Genomic DNA, 20,683 nt, shown 5'->3' with positions numbered 1-20,683 from the left:
TTTTCTGTGACAGTAAAATTAATTTAGGATAGATCTTCTCCCTTTTTTGATTAGTTGTGGGATCCAATGGCCTGGAAAAGTTAGACTGAACCCCAGATGTACTGTGATGAGCCATTATATTTGATAAACTAAACCACCTCCATCTGACAATCAAGAATAGTTGTGAGACTTAAGATTTATAGGAATTCCAGAAGAGAACTAAGGCCATTTCTCAGCTAAATCTGTCTTAACAGGTTTAAAGGGTTTGATAGTTTTTTTAGTTGGTACAAGCATTTATCATTTGAATCTAATTACTGTGGTATCACATTTTTATTACTCTAATGATACTGCTGTTTCTTCAGCTTATTTATCATTTTTTCTATTTGCACTGCATTTTTTTATTGTATTGATTATTTTCCTATCAATAACATACATTTTTGTAAATAATCTTTTTTTTAACAGAGTATCAAATCCATCAGGTTACTTCATAATTAGTTTCTAGAAGAGAGAGTATTATTTGGTAAAATGGTGTCTCTTAGAAACTCTTACTATCAAACAAATTTCAAGATCTAAAAGAACTCAGTATAATGTCTCTTACCAGTCTTCTCTTCCATCATACAACTGACATGTTCCTAACTCACTGATGACTCCTGTATTGTTAGCATCATAATTCCACAGTATATTTCTCATGTATCATCTCAGTTGGCTTTAAGCTTTATTCATAAGTGAATAGGTTGCCTCTTCTGGTGAAGATCTTTTTGAGGAATTTGTCTAGTGATGTAAGACATTAAAAACATTGCATTCTACAGGGAACAAATTGGCTAGTGTTGTTGCTAACTACTATTATTCAATAGTTTATTGTTTTCCAAATAGCTATTGTATTTTGTATTTTTTATTGGAATTTAAGTGGCCTTTTATCTTTATCTGCATTTACCCCATTCTTAAATACCTTCAAAAATTATTTCCAGGAAAAGTAGTATCAAAGGTTAAAAGTAGACCAAAGGTAAATTTTGTTTTTGCAGTATAAACTTAATGCATATAGGGGCCTCCCTGGTGTCCTAGGGATTAAGTCTTAATGCTATCATCTCTACAGCTGAAGTTCCATTGCCAGCTGGTCTTGCTGGCTGCTTGCCTCAGCAGTATATTTCGGTGGATCTTTCTATTCTGCCTGGTGAATCTTCTTGTGCCCTGAACTTCTGGTTTATACCCCAATTCTTCCACACAAAATGAAACAAAACAAAACACACATATATACTTGATTATTGGCTGTCTTCAAGCCCCATATGGGCAGGTACCATGTCTATATACTACTTACTATAACCCTTACATTTAGCAATTTTGTTCTTGGCAAAATTGAATTCAGTATTATATTGAGTAGTCATTGTTAAATACAAAAATCAATAAAGAAATTAATGTAGGGACTTAGTTAAAATCCAAATGAGATATATAGCAAGAGAATGAATTAAGTGGATTTAAAAAAACAGATTTATTATACATACAAGAACTGGGGTACAGGCTAGGGAGGGGGTGAGGATTCACCAGAGACACAGTGGGGCGCAGGCTAGGCAGATCTACTCAAATACACTGCAGAGAGGAGCAGTGAGCAAGATAGGAGAGGTTTGTTTTGCCATGTGAGATACTTCTCTGGCCATTTGTGCTGTAGTGGCTTCAGATAGCTTCATAGTGCTGTGCTTTAACCCCTTGTGCCACCAGGGAGGGTCCAGTGGATTTGGTTAGAGACAGCTATTCACACTGTGTCAGGCCTAGCTAGCTACTTAACTAGAATATTGGCAGTTGTAACAGGCAGGAAATCATGGTTTATTGAGTACTTTGAGGGAAAATTGATGAACACAATTTAATTTCTATGGCAAACTAACACATAACTTAAAAGATGAATGCTTAAGTAGCATTTTAAAATAATAGACTTGAAAATATGACAAGTTTGTATGTTAAAAAGAAATCAAAAGGATAAGATTGAATATTATAAACACCATATAATTCATTGATTAGTTTATGCTTTTTTTCTTATTCTTAAGAAGATAAAGCTGCTATGATGTAGCTGATAACAATGTAAAATAACCAAATGCCCTAAATTATCAGTAGGTGACATTTTTGGGATGTATCCTATTGAACATAGATATATGAGGACATTGGCTCTTTGTATAGGACATTTATTGTAAAATACTTTGTAATGGTCATACTCTGAGACAATAATGAAAATCAATAGGCATATGACTAAAAAATATACACTATTGAAATAAAATATAAAAATAATATATTTAATTTTAGGTATTTACTTATTTAATTTTCGGTATTATATATATGTATGTGTGTGCGTATATATATATATATATACCTGAATCATATTTGACTGAGAAAAATTAAACTTCTCTAAAAAAAAAAACAAAGCCCTCTTTCTATATGTTTTAGTAGTGTGTATAAAGGATAATGTAAAACAAGGAGAAAGATGTACTTTTGACAAGACCCAAGAAGGCTAATTTAAAAACAAATACCACAGAATTTAAGCTTTAAGTCCTTAAATACTATAAACTGGGTGACTTACAAGCCAAAAATCATTAATGTTTTCACAGTTCTCCAAGGGTGGGAAATTCAAGGTTACTGCTTTTGTAGACTAGGGGTCTGAAGAGCTCAGGCAACTCGTCCTCCATGACAATCCTATTCTCGTTATAATCTATCTGCTGAGGGAAATGAGTTTTCTTGTCTCTTTTAGAAGAGTACCAATCCTTTTTATATGAATAATTGCCACCCAGTGACCTCATCTTCTACAGCCATCACCTTCCCCTTTGGATTTCAATAAACAAATTTGGGGGAGGGGGTTGAGGACAAACATTCAGAACATAGAAGAGCTCTTGACATTTATCAAAGTATCAATGGTTTAATTGCTTTTTTTTTTTTTTTACATAGGGCATCCATTGGTCATTGGGTATTTAATAGTCAATGTAATAAGGCAAATCTGGACAGTTAACAGTTTCTAGTTTGTGTAATTTAAAAGCAAATAGACTACTCAAGTGAAACACATGTGGACAAGAAAGGAGGTTTTTCTCGGAGGATTCTCTCTATGGACACTGGGTAATAATCTTGAACAATGTCCTCAATAAGTTCTGTTCCAGTGGCATAGTATGAGTCTCACTGGACTGTTTGTTATAAAACTGCTTAGTGTAGGCTCACGGCACCCCAACAAGGCAAATTCAGAAAGCAATTACCTTTATTTCACAGAAGAGTTCATACATTGGTAGGAAAATATAAGATAAGCATATTTAGCCATATTTTAATCCCTGAGAGAGTTTTGAAGCTGCAGGAACTAAATTAAGTCTTTCTGTGAAATTACTATTTCTTTAAAACTTCCTTGTAATTAAAAGCGCATTTTTTTGTTTAAGTACACTATACCGAAAAGTATTAAAGTCCAAAAGGCAACATTAATGTAAATTTTAAGTAAGAACTTCATTTTAAATGAGTCATTGGAAAATTCAAAAGTAGTTTGTCCAGCATAAGTACTTAAGAATTAGGATTTAAAGTAAAATAACATTGGGGCACCTCTTGGTGGCACAGGAGTTAAAATCTCACCACTATCAAGCAGTCTGCAGATAATGGCACATGAATTTGATCCCTGGCCAGGGAGGTGACCCGCATGGTGTTGGTAGACTGCTCCTGACCCACCCACTACTCCTCTCAACAGTGTGCTTCATTGATCTGCCTGTTCTGCTTCCCACTCTATCTCTGGTGTCCGCTCACACCCCACACCCCAGTTTTACACCCCAGTTCTAGTATGGCTAAATACATCTTTAAAAAATCAAGTAAAGCGCCCTCCCTGGTGGTGAAGTGGGTTAAAGCACAGCACTAAGAAGCTTAAGCCACTTTCGCATGAGTTCGATTCCCTCCTGCCCCGGAGGTGACCACATGGCACAGCAGACCTCTCCTGACCCGCCCGCTGCTCCCCTCAGCAGTGTACTTCGTTGATCTGCTTGTTCTGCTCCCCACTCTGTCTCTGGTGAATCCTCTACCCTCCGCATCTCTGGCCTACTGTACCCCAGTTCTGTATAAATAAATAAATCTTTAAAAAAATCAAGTAAATTAATATAAAATCAATAATTTATCTTCTAAAATATTCCCAGCATTTTTCTGTCTCAAGTAGATATTTTCCAATTTTATTATGATGCAATTGATATACAGCACAGTACAAGTTTAAGAAATAGAACAATGATTTGCCTTGTATACATTGTGAAATAATTACCACAATCAATTCAAATGATATCCATCCATCATCTCATAGAGAAGAATATATATATTCTTAAGCAAATATATACAACTTTTTTATCCGCTACATAATTACTCTGAAATGTTGATATTTCTTTTTTATTTTAGAAGCCATGTAAAGTAAATATCCTTATTTTAAAATATAGCAACGTCTAAGTCCTTGATGGCAACTATAAGTCACCCAGGTGACAGGAGGGGAAGCCCTAGCTCCCTCAACACAGGGGTAGTCTAAGCTTCCAGATAGGTACTGGTTCTAAGGCATGTTGTAATTCCAAGTGCACTTTAGTGTTAGATAGTGCCCTGCTCCCACATTTTATAAGATTTGATCAAAATCTATTATTGAACATATGTCCTGACATGTGAGAAGAAAAATGTTTTTTTTTTCTTTTTTAAGTATTTATTTATTTATGCATACAGAACTGGGGTACAAGCAGGGGTGGTGAGAGATTCACCAGAGACAGAGTAGAGAGCAGAAAAGGCAGATTGGCGAAGTACACTGCTAAGTACACTGCTAAGGTGAGCAGCGGGTAAGACAGGAGAGGTCTGCTGCGCCATGTGGGCTGTCTCCAGGGCAGGGTTCAAAGTTGCACTGAAGCAGCTGTGGCTAGCTTGCAGTGCTACCTCCTAACCCGTTGTGCCACCAGGGAGTGCCCAAAATATGTTTCTTTAGAACAGAACAAGTTTACTTCACAGGGACAATTGTTTATTCTATCTGTATTAAGCACAATTATCTTTCAGTACAAAAGGTGGGGGGGGGGGAGAGAGGGACATTGGCCCTCATGGAACTGACGGTGTAAATAGGGATTGTTACTTGCAATATTTTTTTTATCATTTATGGATCATTTACTATATGGGAGGTCCCATGCTAAGAATATTATCTGCATTATTGCTTTCATTATATTTTACTTTATTTTATTATCTGCATTATTGCTTTCATTATATTTTACATTATATTTTACTTTATTTTTGCATTATTGCTTTCATTATATTTTACTTTATTTTTTTTTTAATTGAGGTAATATTAGTTTACAACACAGCATCAGAGGTAGAGACTCACACTTCAGATACAGGTTACAACATCATAATCACCACCAAGTCTCACCCAGTTGGTACGTTCAACTTAACTGATAAAGAAATGGTAGTGGAGGGAGTTTGAGGATCTTCTCTGAAGTTGCACATTTAGTAAATCTGTTGATCACCTTTCACTACACCAAAGACAACATGAAAATTTCAGAGGTTTAGAATACTATTCGTATTTCTCACTCATACATCTGTGGATAGACATTAATTTGGCCATGCTTATCTGGGTTCAACTGAGTTTGATTGTAGTCTGCTGAGTGGATTCAAGCCTCCTCTGAGTATCTTTTCTCTCCAGAATAAAGATCTGTGTTTTGAAACATGTTCCTCTCATGGACAAAAGAAGAAAGAAGCTCAAGGGCTGAGGAAAGTAATATGATGGGAATTGACAAATTATCACTTTCAAAATCATAGCAAGTCAATGTCAAACCCAGAACCTGTCAGTCAGGGAAATATTCTTTGCCCACTTTAGGGTACCATATAGGTGGAGGGCAAGGAGAAAGTTGGTGTTCAAACCCAGGACTGTCTAAATTTAAAACCTTTTGTTTTAACTACTATGTTACTCTAACAAATTGTTTTTTTTTTTTAATCTTCCTTTGTATTTATGACTACTATATTCTAAATAAGTTGCTGGTCATGGACAAACTTGCTTAATTTTTTTTTTTCAATAACTGACCTAAGTCAGAAAAATAACATGTAATTTCAGCCCTTTACATATAAAATATTGTCAGCTGTGGTTATGTTACTCATTTTTTTTTTAAATTCATTGGCAGATAGCTGATTTCCTGCCATTTGTAAACATTGTTAATACACTGTGACCATCCAGAAATCCACAATTTTATCTCTTTAAAAATACGAATTGTTCAGTAACACAGTTGACCGTTGGGTAGCAAAGTCTTGAAATTTGTAAACAGGTTTTAAATATTTTTTTTCAATGAACATTGACAAAAATTTGGGGATAATTTTGGAGGTTTATAACAATTTGAAAACACTTGCAGATGAACCATGTAGCCTAGAAATGTACAAAATTAAGAAATAGGTAAATCATGACTGCATGAAATATAAAACAATAGTCTATTATTTGCCACCATAAAATATATACAAATTTACTATGAAAAGTTAAACTTATCAAAACTTACATACTGTACACGATTCCACTTGAAATTGAGAAAAATATAAATTGATGTAAATATGCAATATTAAATCATAACTACTATTATTAACTATTATTAAGGTAGTTTAGTGAGTGCTTTACTATGATTTCATAGTCACCCCTGTTCCTGTGATAGGGAGCTCAAGATTTGGGATTATCTGGGTATCCACTTAAAATGCCACAGAGCACTAATGATGTCTGCTTGTGAAGTTCATCTCTCAATTAAAAAAAAAGTATACATGGATTTTTGTTGGTGGTCCAATCTTTGCATCGTTCAACTTTCAATGGCTTACTCTGATGCTTTACATCAGTGTCTTAGTTCTGTGTAAATGTAGATCGCTATCACTTTAAAGCACTTTGCCAACATATTGAGTAATGATATCAGAGAATAGTTCCACTATCTGTGATGAATACACTGAAATTCAAGCACACTAACAGATACTCTCAGATACTGTTGGGGGTTGTAATGTGAGTTACAGTTCCTATAGGTAGCATGTCAGCAGTATTCATTCAAGTTGTAAACCCTTTGGCCCAGCCATCCACTACTGAAAATTTAAGTTGTGCATGCATGACAGAACAAATACAGTTTTGTTAGTTATCATTTGATTTGAAAGAACATAAAAAATGGAACTATCACAAATATCCATCAAAAGTATACATTAAGTTATTACTGCAAACTGTAATAAATAATGAAAACACATTATATGGTGATATGGAACAATCTCAAGATATTATTTTTTTTAAATATTTATTTATTTATTCATACAGAACTGGGGTACAGGCCAGAGATGGGGAGGGTGAGAGGATTCACCATGAACAGAGTGGGGAGCAGAACAGGCAGATCAGCGAAGCACACTGCCGAGGGGAGCAGCGGGCGGGTCAGGAGAGGTCTGCCACGCCACGCAGTCACCTCGGGGCAGGCGGGGATCGAACTCGTGCAGAAGTGGCTTCAGTTTCTCAGTGCAGTGCATTAACCCGCTGCGCCACCAGGGAGGGCCCAAGATATTATTTTTAAGTGAAAAATGCAAGGAGTAGAACAATGAATGTGATTTTTATGTAAGGAAGGAAGAAGATATATTTGATCAGAATGTGTTTGATTTGTTTAGAAATGATGCACAAGTACTAATGAAAATATTTATAGGATAAATAAGGAAAGAGTCAGAGTTAGGATGTGTTTTATTGTTTGGATTTTGAACCATAGAAATAAAGGGGAGAAAATGTTCCTCATCTAAAAGTCATACCCTAGTACTGTATCACGCCCTGTATAGATTATAGACCTTGTAGGGACTTTTACTACATATTCTTAGTAGTATGTATAAACATCTTTACAACGTGAAAAAAAATTTTTCCTTGACCTGTAGCTTTTTATTTTTTGAAAACTATGGAAATATTTATGGCATTTAGATTTATGGCATTTAGATTTCATTATCATTCTTTTCTTGTCCAACATTAGGCAAAGAAGTGGGGTGAGTCTTTGAATTCCGGATAAGACAATAAATTGAGGATGGGTGTAGCAGGCTTTTATTCCTGAAATCCGTACAGCACTCTCTAAGATCCAGCTGGGCAACTTTGACTAGCACCATATCTTACTTTTGAAATTTAAGAGTATAATTTTAAAGCCAAGCAGTATGATCCAGCCCTAGCATGAAACATTTAATTAACAGCAACAGTGGTCATGGACAGAATTCACTCAGGGTGAAATAAATCACATATATATATATGGATTATATATAGTATACATATAATTTATATGCAGAGTTTACATTTAACTTTTAAATGTGTAAAATAAAATATTAATCAAAGGGATATTAATTGAAAGAGAACATTTGAGAACCATTAATCTATATATTTAAATCAGTCTGCAGCCCTAAGATGTGATTCTAAGTCACTGTATGGATGAATAAGACAAGCACAAGTTGATTTTCTTTTGTTACTAAATTTGGGAGATGACTTTCCATGAGCCTCTCACATCTTTATTTCTTATAGCAGAGATACTGCCTACCTTTATTCTGGACTGTCTTTCTCAGGATGCTTGGACAATGAGTCTAAGCAAGAATGAGACTGTGGTTCTTAGGATGGACAACAGACTTCATTTCCAGCTTTTCTTTGCTCAAGTGGGAAGAAAACTTCAAATCACATGAACATCTGGTTGCAGTTCTGCTCAGGTCTAGAGTTCCTCCATGAGCTAACTTTCTTTCCCTACAAAGTCTGTGTCTTATCCCGGTTTCTTTTCCATCACATGGCTGGCTGTGCTCCTGCACTTCCTGTTACCTTCTGTGCTCATGGCAGCTTTCCCCTAGACCTGCATTTTGACTTTATTCCTGTGACAAAGTCACCACAAGATGTGCCTCATTCTATTTTGCAATTTACTTTTCCGGAGGAGCCTGTTCTTCCACATCAGGTTCTGGGAACACTTGCTTACACGGGCCTCCACTAACACATGGCAGAGGCTTCTAAGGCATGGAAGGTCTTCTCAATCCAGCCTTTGTCCCTTGATGATTTTTTCCCCCCTGATCTGGGTCTCCTAGGGACTTCTATTTCTTTTATGGTTCAAGTCTTAGGAATCTAGTTTTGTTGCGTCTGTTATCCTCTATATGGGCATACAACATCTGGAAAGTTGCCACGTTCCTAGAGGGCCCAGGCTGAGGATGGGACTCAAAAACAGGGGGTCTTTAGGCATATATCTGGTGGCTGAAGCTGCAGCCATATTTCCATGGCAGCTTCAATGCCCAGCAAGATGTTCTCTTAAAGAAGGCTTTGCTGTATTTTCAGCAGCAGCTGCAGCACTCTGGGTAGGAGGAAGCATTCTTTAAACTCCAGCCTCTAGACTACTAGGATTTCCATTTATATTTTGGGAGTTTCCTGGTTCGCTGGCTCTCAGGATATTTCTAGGTTAAAGTTGAGGATCTGGGAATTCCTCAGCTTTGACTATCTCCCTTGACTCTTTGACTCTTAAAGGAATTCTTAGTTTCAGCTCTTACATTCTTATCCTCTGGGAATATTGCTATTCTTTTGCCAGAGTTCTCTGTTTTCTGAGACCTAACTCTCACTTTGGCTCATTTCCTGCTACTGCTTGACTTGTAGACATTCTGAAGTCGGTTTCCCTGCCACCCCCGACCCCTCCCACCCCAGCATAGTCCCTCTCTGTGGTGTTCTGGCAACTGTGATGGCTATAAGGAAATGATCAGTCTGACTGCACTTCTCCCCTATTTGAGAGTGATCTGTGAAGCCATGGTCCACAAACCTCAGGTTCTCATAGGTGAGAAGAAAGATTGAGGGATGACCAGGATTGGAACTATATATTTTGTAATCACCTATCTGCTTGAGGATTTCTTCTAAGAAACTTGGTGACTCAGATATGGCATCTATTGTTGATCAATAAGAGAATGACAGACTAAGAAATGAGCTAGAGTAGGTCTCCCCCACCAAAACAATTTATGGATCGGTTCCCTTCTCTAAGGACATTTGTGATTAAATTAATGTCCACTCTGATAATCCAGGGAATTCTCTTCAATATCTTTAGCTTAATCATTTCAGCACTGTATATTTCTGCCACATTGGGAAACATTCACAGGTACCAAAGATTAAGGACAGGCTATATTTCGGGCTAGGGTGGTGGTGGTGGTATTATGTTGCTTACTATAACAGACAATTTATAGTTACTATTCAGTTTAGATTCTGAACCTCAAAGGGCAACCGTGTGGCTCTAGGCAAGAAGTTGACAGAGTGAGCTGAAGTAGATATCTTTGTTTTTATTTGAAAAGGCAGCATTGATTCACCCTACTGGAATCATACCTGTGCTTTCAGCCTTCGTCCATGTGCAGGGGAAGTTGTGGTCCCCAAACTTACTTGTCATCAGGGTTTATAGGTGACAGATTTAGACAAACCGAGCATTTCATTACCCTAGTTCAGGTGACTGCGTCAGTGATTGCTGGAGCTAATGAAAGAGTTCACTAGCAGGAGGGCTTTTGGGAAGCATCACATTTTCAGCTGCCCTTGAACATCGGAGACGATGACCCTGAACTTGGTGGTCATCCTGCCACTGCATAAAATCTCAAGGCCCAGAAATGGAGGACCCAATATACTTGAGCCCTACAGTTCTGTTTTATTCTGCAGCATTTCAGTTATATCAATTAACACCCTCTTTTAATAGCTTTCTGTTTGTTTTTCTTAGTATTTGGTAAGATATTTTTGTGCAGAGCAGAACAGTTCATGAACTGGGAACTTGTAGATGAAGACTGATACGAAGCTCAGAGGCCTGTGTAACAGGATGACATCTAAAGTGAAAAGGATGAAGTTGTGTAGCTTTATGGTGACTGGTTGTTACAATCAGGGGTTCCAGATGGCAGGGGATTGATCAAAAGTAATTATTTTATACCATTTAAAGAAGATGACTTAAGTTTCTTTTATGATTATCAGTATTTACTCTGGTAGGCAGAAGTTAAGTTTCACTTGTTTTTCAGAATAGCCAAATTAAGTTAAGTTTTACATATGGCTTCAGTGGATGCTTTCACTCAGGAAATTAAGAATGATCCTCATTTTTTACATAATTTTAGTACCTGGAAGGTAAAAGGTTACATTTGGAACCCACAAGAGAGTCCTCCCAAGGCTATGGAAGGAAGCTAAGCACCATGTTGATTTAAGCATTATTTATCTTGCCAACCGAGTTAAATTACATTTTCTGTGTCAGGGCTGTTTTATTAAATATTCATTGGTTGAATCCATTGTTTGACTTCTGTAATCATTTACTTCTTAACCATGGCCAGGCATTATAATCACCTGAATAGCTTTCTAACAGTAACAAAGCTCAGAAAACATCCTAGAGTAGGTTACAATAACTCTGAGTAGGGTCAAAGTATTAGCATTTTTATAAAAGTTCCCTACATTACTGTAAGTGCAGCCAGCATTGAGAGAACCTGTCACAAAACAAACAAAATCTAGCCTCTCCTCTCTGTGCATAAGAGACACAGACTCAGGTTTTGAGTGGAGTGCCCTTGATCTCGGAAAATTGGTCAAGATATTCAGGTGACTCTACTACCAAACTTTCTAGGTTTCAGGGGTCCCCACCAACTTGTGACTCGCTGTCCTAACCCTGAGAAACTCCCAGGAAAAAGAGCAGATTCATCTAGTAGGCAATGGGTGGGGTTTTCGGTAAGATTGTACTCCTCTCTGACTTGAGGGATTGATGCTCTGCCTTGGACCATATCATTTGGCTTTAGCCACCATCATGTGACCGTGACTATTGCAGCTGCAGTAATGCACAACTAGGAGCAGAATGTTAAGAGGACCATGAGGGACATGAACCTGGAGCTGTGCCCTGGTTGAGCAGCTAAACCAAGGCCAGAGTTCTGTCTACTTCCAGAATTCTTATCATATAAGAATATTACTTTAAGTTGTGGTTAGCTGAATTGTTTGGCTCTTTGTAGGCATAATCGTTTAGTGCATCCAGAATCATGAGTGTAGAAACAGCTTACAATCAGGCATTTGTTCTTCATCTCAAAAAATAGCTCCAGATCCTGTTCACCACTGTCAGCTCAAACCCTCATCTTAGCTGTTCTGGTTCTCTGTTTTGTTTGGCTTCTTCTCCCCATCCCCTCCAGCCACCGCCACCACCCACCCTTCTCTGGAATGCATGCTGTTTTCCTAACTGTGATCAGGACTCCCTGGAGAGACAGGCAAGTTCAGGAGCTCATGCCTCAGCACTGGCCGGGCACATGCAGGCAAAGGAACCCCTGCATGGCCTGTCTCAGGGGCCTGTCCTTGGTCAGGGCTCCAGCTTTTAAAACTCCTTTTTTTTTTTTTTTCCTTGATGTCATTTCCAACAAAGTATTTCTCCTTCTATAATGCAAAATGCTGTTGATTAATACTTGATCATTAAATTGAAAGTGACCCAACATAACAATACTCAAGAATATTATTAAAATATAAATATATTAAAACTCAAGAATATTATGATGATTCATCTTCATTAATATTTCACTAGCAAAACCGACTATTTTGTTCGATGATCATTCTGATCAATCCTTGGGGTGTGGTATGTCAACATATACTCAAAGAGATGTGGAACTGTACCTCTGAATCGTACACAGTATTGTGAACCAATGTTATTAAAAAAAAAATCAACAGACATTAACTTCTATGATGGAATGAAGTCTGTGAAACCACTGTTTTTAAGAGGGAACAGGAATGCAAATGCTGTCAAATGTACTTCGTGCTTTCCTACTGGCTCCTACTGAAAATATGCGCGGCTTGGGAACCAGAACTGCACATGTGGGTCCTGGCAGAGGTCTTGTATGCGGGCTCCGGGCAGGGGCAGGCACATCCCTAAAGTGTTCTCACCTGCCCTCTCAGCCAACTGCTTTCCTTTCCATTATTACTAAGGGAGGGAAGTTGGCAGTGAACCTTGCATTTACGCTAACATTGAACTCATTTTTTCCACTACGGCATCATTCCTCTAAAATTCTATAGAATGCACTCTATGCTAATAGGTTGGTAAAAATCAACTGTCAGTCCATAGGAGGCACCATTGCTTTCATGCAAATTCTGTGTGGCTATAGTATGGAAATGCACAGATGCCAAGAAGCACTTGCAGGGAGAACCGGGAAGGTACCAGGCCTCTGTGCACACAGCTACACACGGGGGGTGTGGTCTCCCTGGGGAGTGCATATCAAGGAAGCAGCTCTTTCATCTCTTTCTGAGCACATAGCACTCTCGCTCTGCCAATATTTAGAAGGAGGGAAATTTAGAATATTTAGAAGGATATTTCTTTGTGAAAATAGCTTATAATTCAGCAATAGAGCATATTTTTTTTTAAAGATTTTGTTTATTTGTGCATACAGAACTGGGGTACAGGCCAGAGGCTCAGGGGTGGTGAGAGGCTTCACCAGAAACAGAGTGGGGAACAGAACAGGCAGATCGACGAAGTACACTGCTGAGGGGAGCAGCGGGCGGGTCAGGAGAGGTCTGCCACACCATGTGGTCACCTTCGGGGCAGGCGGGAATTGAACTCATGCAGAAGTGGCTTTAGATTCTCAATGCTGTGCTTTAACCCGCTGCACCACCAGGGAGGGCCCAGCAATAGAGCATATTTAAGGAAGCTGTGTATTAGGAGCAAAAATGACTTGACCTCCACCCCACATTTTATTAAAAAATAATGATGTGCAGGTCCTCCCTGGTAGCGCAGTGGGTTAAAGCACAGCACTGTAAGCTGGCCCCCAGAGGTGTTCCACATGGGCAGCAGATCTCTCCTGACCCGCCAGTTGCTCCTCGCAAGCAATGTACTTTGTTGATCTGTCTGTTCTGCTCCCCACTCTGTCTCTGGTGAATCCTCTCACTGCCCCTGCACCTCTGCCTTGTACCCCAGTTTCATATGCATAAATAAACAAATCTTTAAACAAAGAAAAAATAATAATGAAATGCAAAGGAACATGAAAGAGTTCAAGGGACCCTGTTTTTTTAGCTGTATTTGCTCATCTACATTTGTTCACTTTGTATTCCCTTTCTCTTTCCATTTTGGGGCCCTTGCCCTGACCACTATAGTTTATTTCTCCTGATTTTTTTCTTCACAAGGGAAAACATTTCCCTCCCTGTGTTGAGAGTGTCATTTCTTCTTTGTCCTGACATTTCAGGCCCACTTACTAGTCCAAACAGACTTATCACTTTTTTCAGAAGTCTTTCTGATCTCCAAAAGGGCGTCATGGAATTATCTGCTGCTCCAAATTATCGTGCAGTATTTTCTTTGACTTCCTCTTTGATTTGTCTTCTTGAGGGAACTGTGAGCAAATTGAGGACAGAATCAGTAATATTCTCTTTGAGTCTTCAGCTATGTGAGCAGTGCCCTAAGATAGCCAGCCCTTGATAAAATTGGTTAAGCTGAAGTGCCAAGAGAACTTTATTCTACAATATCGTTGTCAGTAAAACATAAATAAATATTTATATACTTCACGGGTTGTTAAAATGAGTTTAGGTATTTGCCATACATAAGGGATATGACATATGGTCTAATGAAATTAGCACTAAAATATTTTTAGTCCTTTCCTCTTGCATTCTTCACTTGTGTTCCTGATTATTTGGTGGTTGGTCTGTTTTTAGAATGGAATTGGGTTTCCAAAAAAAAAAAAAGCCAGAGCAACGTATACTATTTGACTGGAAGCTTCCAGCACCAAGGATATCTGTGCATGGAGTTGAATGGAATGATATCTAGATATCTATAGATGTATAGAAATTAAAAAAAAAAAAGAACTTTTAGAAAGACAGGAAAGGAACTCAAGAGAAAAGGCAAAACCTTTGAAATATAGTACTATTTACTATAGTTTTCATAATATCCTCCAACCCATTTTCAAAAGTCTAGCCCCTAGGTTGTTTTATTTATGTATCTTCCTATTTATTGCTGAACATGTATAATCATTTATATTGAATTATATCCTTTGTAAGTTATTTGATTACTAAAAAGTGCATACTTGGCAATATTATTGCATTACTTTTAACCAAGGCACTGAGTGATACTCATGATCAGAATAATTGGATGCTGTTCTTTATATAATTTTATGTATTTATTTTTTTGTGAATAGGGATGAAGATGATCTTAAGTGTCTTGGTTTCTGGTGTATGTATATAGTTACATTTAAACCTGTACTTTTTGACATTCTTTCTCAATGAATGTCTCGTTACTAGAGTGAAATGGAAATCTAGTTAAATCCATGCTTTCCAGATGGTTTATAAGATTTGGAACATTCTGTAAATGGAAAAAATGACCAACTGTAGTGAAGCCTTCTGTAATTCTCATTTTGGTGCTCATTTACAGACTTTTTCTGACTTTCCCCTGTACTTTGCACCTCCTAGAATCACCTTCATTTCAGATTAGTGTCTTTCAATACAAAATGGAAGTTGATCATTCTTATTGTTTAATTGCCTTGTTATAGAAAATTTGAAACATCATTCAATTTACACATGTAGCAAATCTCTGTGTACCCACCACTTATGCAGGAGCAGCTCATGACTAACCTAGTTTCATATAAATTTCCATCACTTTCTCTTAGCCCCCTTTTTGATATGCCATTTCACTTATAAACATTTCCACAATGCATGTTATAAATAGTTACCTATGTGTAAAAAGACTTGATTTCAGGTCTCCCTGGTGGCCTGTAGGTTAAGTATCAGTGCAATGACCCCAAAGCCTGAGTTTGATCCCTGGCCAGGGAAGTAACCCACATGGCACAGCATACCTCTCCTGCCTGGCCCACTGCCTCCCACTCTATCTCTGGTGAATCCTCTCATATCCCCACACCTCTGGCCTACACCTCATTTCTTCTATGCAAAAAAATCCTCACAAGGTTTCTTTTTAAAATCAGTGTGAACAGGGCCCTCGCTGGTGGTATATGGGTTAAGCACAGCACATGAAGCTATTGCAGCCATTGTGACATGAGTTTGATCCCCGGTTAGGAAGGTGACCCACATGGCGTGGCAGACTTCTCCTGACCCGCCCGCTGCTCCCTCAGCAGTGTACTTTGTAAATCGGCCTGTTCTGTTCTTTACTCTGTCTCTGGTGAATCCTCTCACTGCCCCTGCACCTCTGGCCTATATCCCAGTTCTGCATACAAAAATAAGTAAATCTTAAAAAAAAAACAAAAAAATTGGATTTTTAGCACTCTTGTGTCATGCCCTTTTCTCTTCCTTCATTTTCCAACAAAAATAGAACACAATTTGGTTAAACAGTACTCCAAATCTACCTGATATTGTTGCTTAAATATGATTTATTGCTTAGCTAGTTACTGCAATTTGAGTGCATTTCATTTTCTGAAAAATTTGTTTTTCTAAATGAAAGTATTTTGCTTTTTGGCTACTTTAATTTTTGTTCTCATCACTTAATAATGATCTTGTCCAAAAGTCTCCTGCAGGATTGTAAATCTTTGAACATTATTTTACAAATGGTCAAATACATCAGGTGTTTACTGCATTTATTTTTAGTAGAGATATCAATTCTGTCCAAACCAGGTTGACTAATCTCTGACCTTACTGCTTCCTGCTTTCTTCTCTAGTTATAGAAATAAATTAACTCACAAGATCATTTCAGCTAATATGGGAGGGGAAATTTCTGGGAAGGACCTCTAAGACTTCACACCCTTTTGTTCCAGATCCTGTGATTTTGATATCACTCCTACGAAAGCGTTAACTTATATGGCACAGACATCTATCAGAGGGTAGATTAACAGGAAACTTTAAGACCAGCATACTTTCCCCAGCCAGTGTCAGAAGAGGAGGCAGAGTGAAACCAGATACTAAGCACAGGAAGGATTTGTTGTTGACTTGAAAATGGGGTGGGGGATGTGGGTAAAATGATGAGGATGGGTATTGTTTAGAAGTCAAATGGAGCCTACAGCTGACTATCGGCCAGGATATGGGAATCTAAGAGCCACAGTGCTAAGAAACTGAATTCTTGCAATAATCTCTGGGAGCTGATTCTGGATTCTGTCCTTCATTTAGGTGTGCGGATACTCAGAGCAGAGGACTTAGTAAAGCCTCCCTAAGCATAAGCTTGCCTTAAAGAACTGTGAGATAAGAAAATGCAGCAGTAGAAAGAAAACCAATATTTTTAAATATAAATAAACTTCTCTGGACACATAGCGATGAAATTAATAATAGCATTTATTTCATTGTTCTAAAGGAGCAAAGTGTTGCTACCTGAAAATGCAGTATTGTGGATGAATGTCAGTAACTTTTTGTTGATTCATGGAAGCCAAAATTATAAGCGGTCATACTCTTATAACTCCATATATTATAAAGTCATGAAACATGCAGATTGCATTTGTGGTGCTAGAAATTAGAAAATAGCTGTCTCAGGACAGGATGGGAGAGAAGGTTTTGGCTAGAAATGGCCAGAAGGTGTCTTTCTGGGGTGATGGAGATATTTGAGAACTAATTTTGGGAATGATTTATTGCATAGAAACAATTTTCAATATTCAGATAACTGAATATTTATGATCTGTGCATTTCACTGTATTTATTAATAAAATTAAACTGGGAGCTAAAATGAATTTTGTAATCATCCAAGGCTGAAATGATCACAGTCATCTCTGAATTGCTAGGTGTCAACCTGGAAAGGATCCCTCAGGCAGTGAAACAGGAGATGCTGGGGGTGTTTTACCTACTGCTTTGAACTTCTCAAATCTTGGCTAACCACTCTTTTTTAAAATGTGCTTGCTCTCTCCCACTTCCCAACTTGTACAAGTTTATGATTTCTTTGATGGTAAGAATATCACAGTTCCTAGCAGAAAACCTTGTCTAGGATGAGCATACAAAAAATAATTTGTGATTTGCTTAAACAGGGTTAATAAGAGAACAAAAAATAGGAAAAGAAAAAATTTATAAATAACAAGTTGCTTCTGTCTAATTTGGATTTGGATGACAACATTAGTGGTATAGATACTGCAAATATTCAGAATACTGAATATTTAAATCCAATGTTAATAATTTGTCATTACAGATTAAATCATTACATAAACTTCTGGTCTTGTCTCGGAATGTGGCTAGGTTCTTTTTTCCTTTTCATAAAATCCTCTCTTTTGGGAGAATGAGTATGACCTTTCTTTCATAAACAACTGCCTCCTTTTCTAAGCAGCCTCTTCTTCTGCTGCTACTGTTGCTCTGAAATAATTTGAATTTGTGATTGCCTTTCATCTTTGAAGCACTGTTTTCCCTTAATTAGGTAGGAAGTCTTTGAAATGTTATTGACTTTTGTTAATAGCAATGTATTATCAAGGTTTAGATTTACATAATTTTTCTATTTAAAATAGATTTCTAGCAAAATCATTTAAATGGCTATAATTATAAAATCATTGGTGAGATATATTACAAATATATATTGCATATAAAAATATCAGAGTGAAAAAGGGGTCTAACCATAGTATACCTTGGTAGAGTTATATGAAAACATCAGAAACCATTGGCTTTATTGAGTATTGATGCTCTGCTCTGTTTTCCAGTCTTCTAATCTTCTCAATCTATTTTTAATTAAAACTCACTGCTCATGTAATCTTAAACTAATCCTTGAAAAATGGAGACATGAAGAAACAGAAAAGAAAGTGGTTTTTGTTGACAGATGATAGAAACCATATCTGAACTTCACAGTTTATCACCTGCTAATTTCGGAAGTCTGGATTATCCTTTCGTGGCTCTCTGATATTTTGTTTCATCTTCAAATGAGGGACTACAGGTCTCCATAGTGGGACCTATGATTTAATTCTGTGTCTCAAATAAATGTAATTGAGGATCTAGATGAAGGCTAAATAATAGGAATATTGATCATTCTGATAAGTTATGTGCTAAAGCTTCAAAAGGCTTGGATTCCAAAAGCTTGGTAAGTCATTGTTCTTAAGAATAAACCACAGCTGTACCGGCTCAGTAATTTATTTCCTTTGTGAAAGTCTATAAACCAATACCCTACATGCATATTATAAGGAACATGCATGTTTATAGGATGTTTATCTTTTTCTATAGTAATTTCCTGAAGCACCTTAACTTTCTTTGCTCAAGTTCTATAGGAGAGGAAATGGCTATAACATTGTGATTTAAAATGTGACCTACTATAAGCCCCCACGAGGCATCATGTAGCAAGTTCCTTAATCACAGTAAGTTTGTTTCAAACATGGCAATCATTACCTTCGCACAATTTTGAGGATCAAAAAGACATTACATATATTTTTGCTTTTTTAAAAAATCAAAGTTCTTATACACACAGTATTCATTCTGATGAATTTTAACTCTATATAACTATTTAAGGGAAAGAGCCCAATTCCAAGCAAGTGGATCTGACTCCACACATCATTCCCAACATAATGAAAAATCCTGTTCTTTTGACCTTCAAATTCAATAATTAGGTAAGTTCAGGCTCTCCCTGGTGGTGCAGTGGGTAAAAGCACAGCACTGAGAAGCTAAAGCCACTTTAGCATGAGTTCAATCCGCACCCTGGAGGTGACCACATGACATGGCAGACCTCTCCTGACCCACCCACTGCTCCCCTCAGCATTGTATTTCATCAGTCAGCCTGCTCTGCTCCCCATTCTGTCTCTGGTGAGTCCTCTTACCACTCCTGCACCTCTGGCTGTACCCTAGCTCTGCATGCATAAACAAATAAATCTTAAAAAAAATAATTATATAAGTTTATTCTGAAGATTTGTAGATGTTTGTGGAAGATCATATGTCTACTAAAGTTTTCCCTTCCTGGGGTAGAGTTCTTTCTGGAAGCATCTACCGCTCCATGGTGTGATCCCTGGCACATACTAGTTCTATAGCAAAGCCACATCTCAACTATAAGCCTCTGTGTTTGTTTGGAGTAGGAATTTCCTGAGAGATCTTTTCTCAGTTTTTGTGCCATTGTCTTCACTCTCTGTCCCTATTCAAGGAGCTCTTATCTCTATAACAGTGCTATACAATAGATATTTCTGTGATCTGGAAATCTATGGTGCTGAGCCTTGTGGCTGCTATTCTTTGGTGGGTATCCAGCATTTGAAGTGTGGCTAGTGTGCCTGAAAAATGGCATTCTTTTTATTGATGAAATACTGGTTTAATAACATTAGCATCTTACATTCAACTCTGAAGTCTAGAAGATTATTACATAACAGTTAAACATTTCTACAGAGATGGCACACCTCAAGTGCATTATTTGTTTAATTGATTTGTTACAAAGAAGGCTCCTAATATATATGATGGAACTGAAACTGAGTATCTCTAAATATGAAGTTAATTTGAGCTTAAGAAATAAGTCAGTCCAAATCAGTGCACATTTGAAATTAGTTAATAGCAATTACAACTCAGTGTCAATATCTGCACTGAGTAGTCAAGGACGTTCAGAGAAAAAATATTAGAAACATAGAAACAAAAAATAGGGATAAAAGAAGGGGAAAGGGGGTGATGTACAGTAGTAAGGAACTGGTCACCTTGCAGAATAGAAAACTGGGAGAATAAATAGCCAGAATGATTAGCAATGTGTCACCAGCAGAGTAGGATTTGGGAAACTTGGGCTAACCCATGGAATAACTTGTCCTTATGATCCATGTGGCAAGTCAGTTCCAAAAGTGGGCATGGGACAATCTACTTCGGCGACTCATCTTAAAGATCAGCCAGTTTCCTTCTATGGCTCTGATTCTATTCACTTATGAACCTTCATGTCCTATGACAACTTCTGCCAAAGTAAATTGTGAA

This window comes from Condylura cristata, unplaced genomic scaffold (assembly GCF_000260355.1).
Source record: "Condylura cristata isolate star-nosed mole 26May11 unplaced genomic scaffold, ConCri1.0 scaffold00006, whole genome shotgun sequence".
In the NCBI taxonomy this organism is placed as follows: domain Eukaryota; kingdom Metazoa; phylum Chordata; class Mammalia; order Eulipotyphla; family Talpidae; genus Condylura; species Condylura cristata.
The sequence above is the reverse complement of the archived record's forward strand: the minus strand, read 5'-3'. Positions refer to the sequence as shown.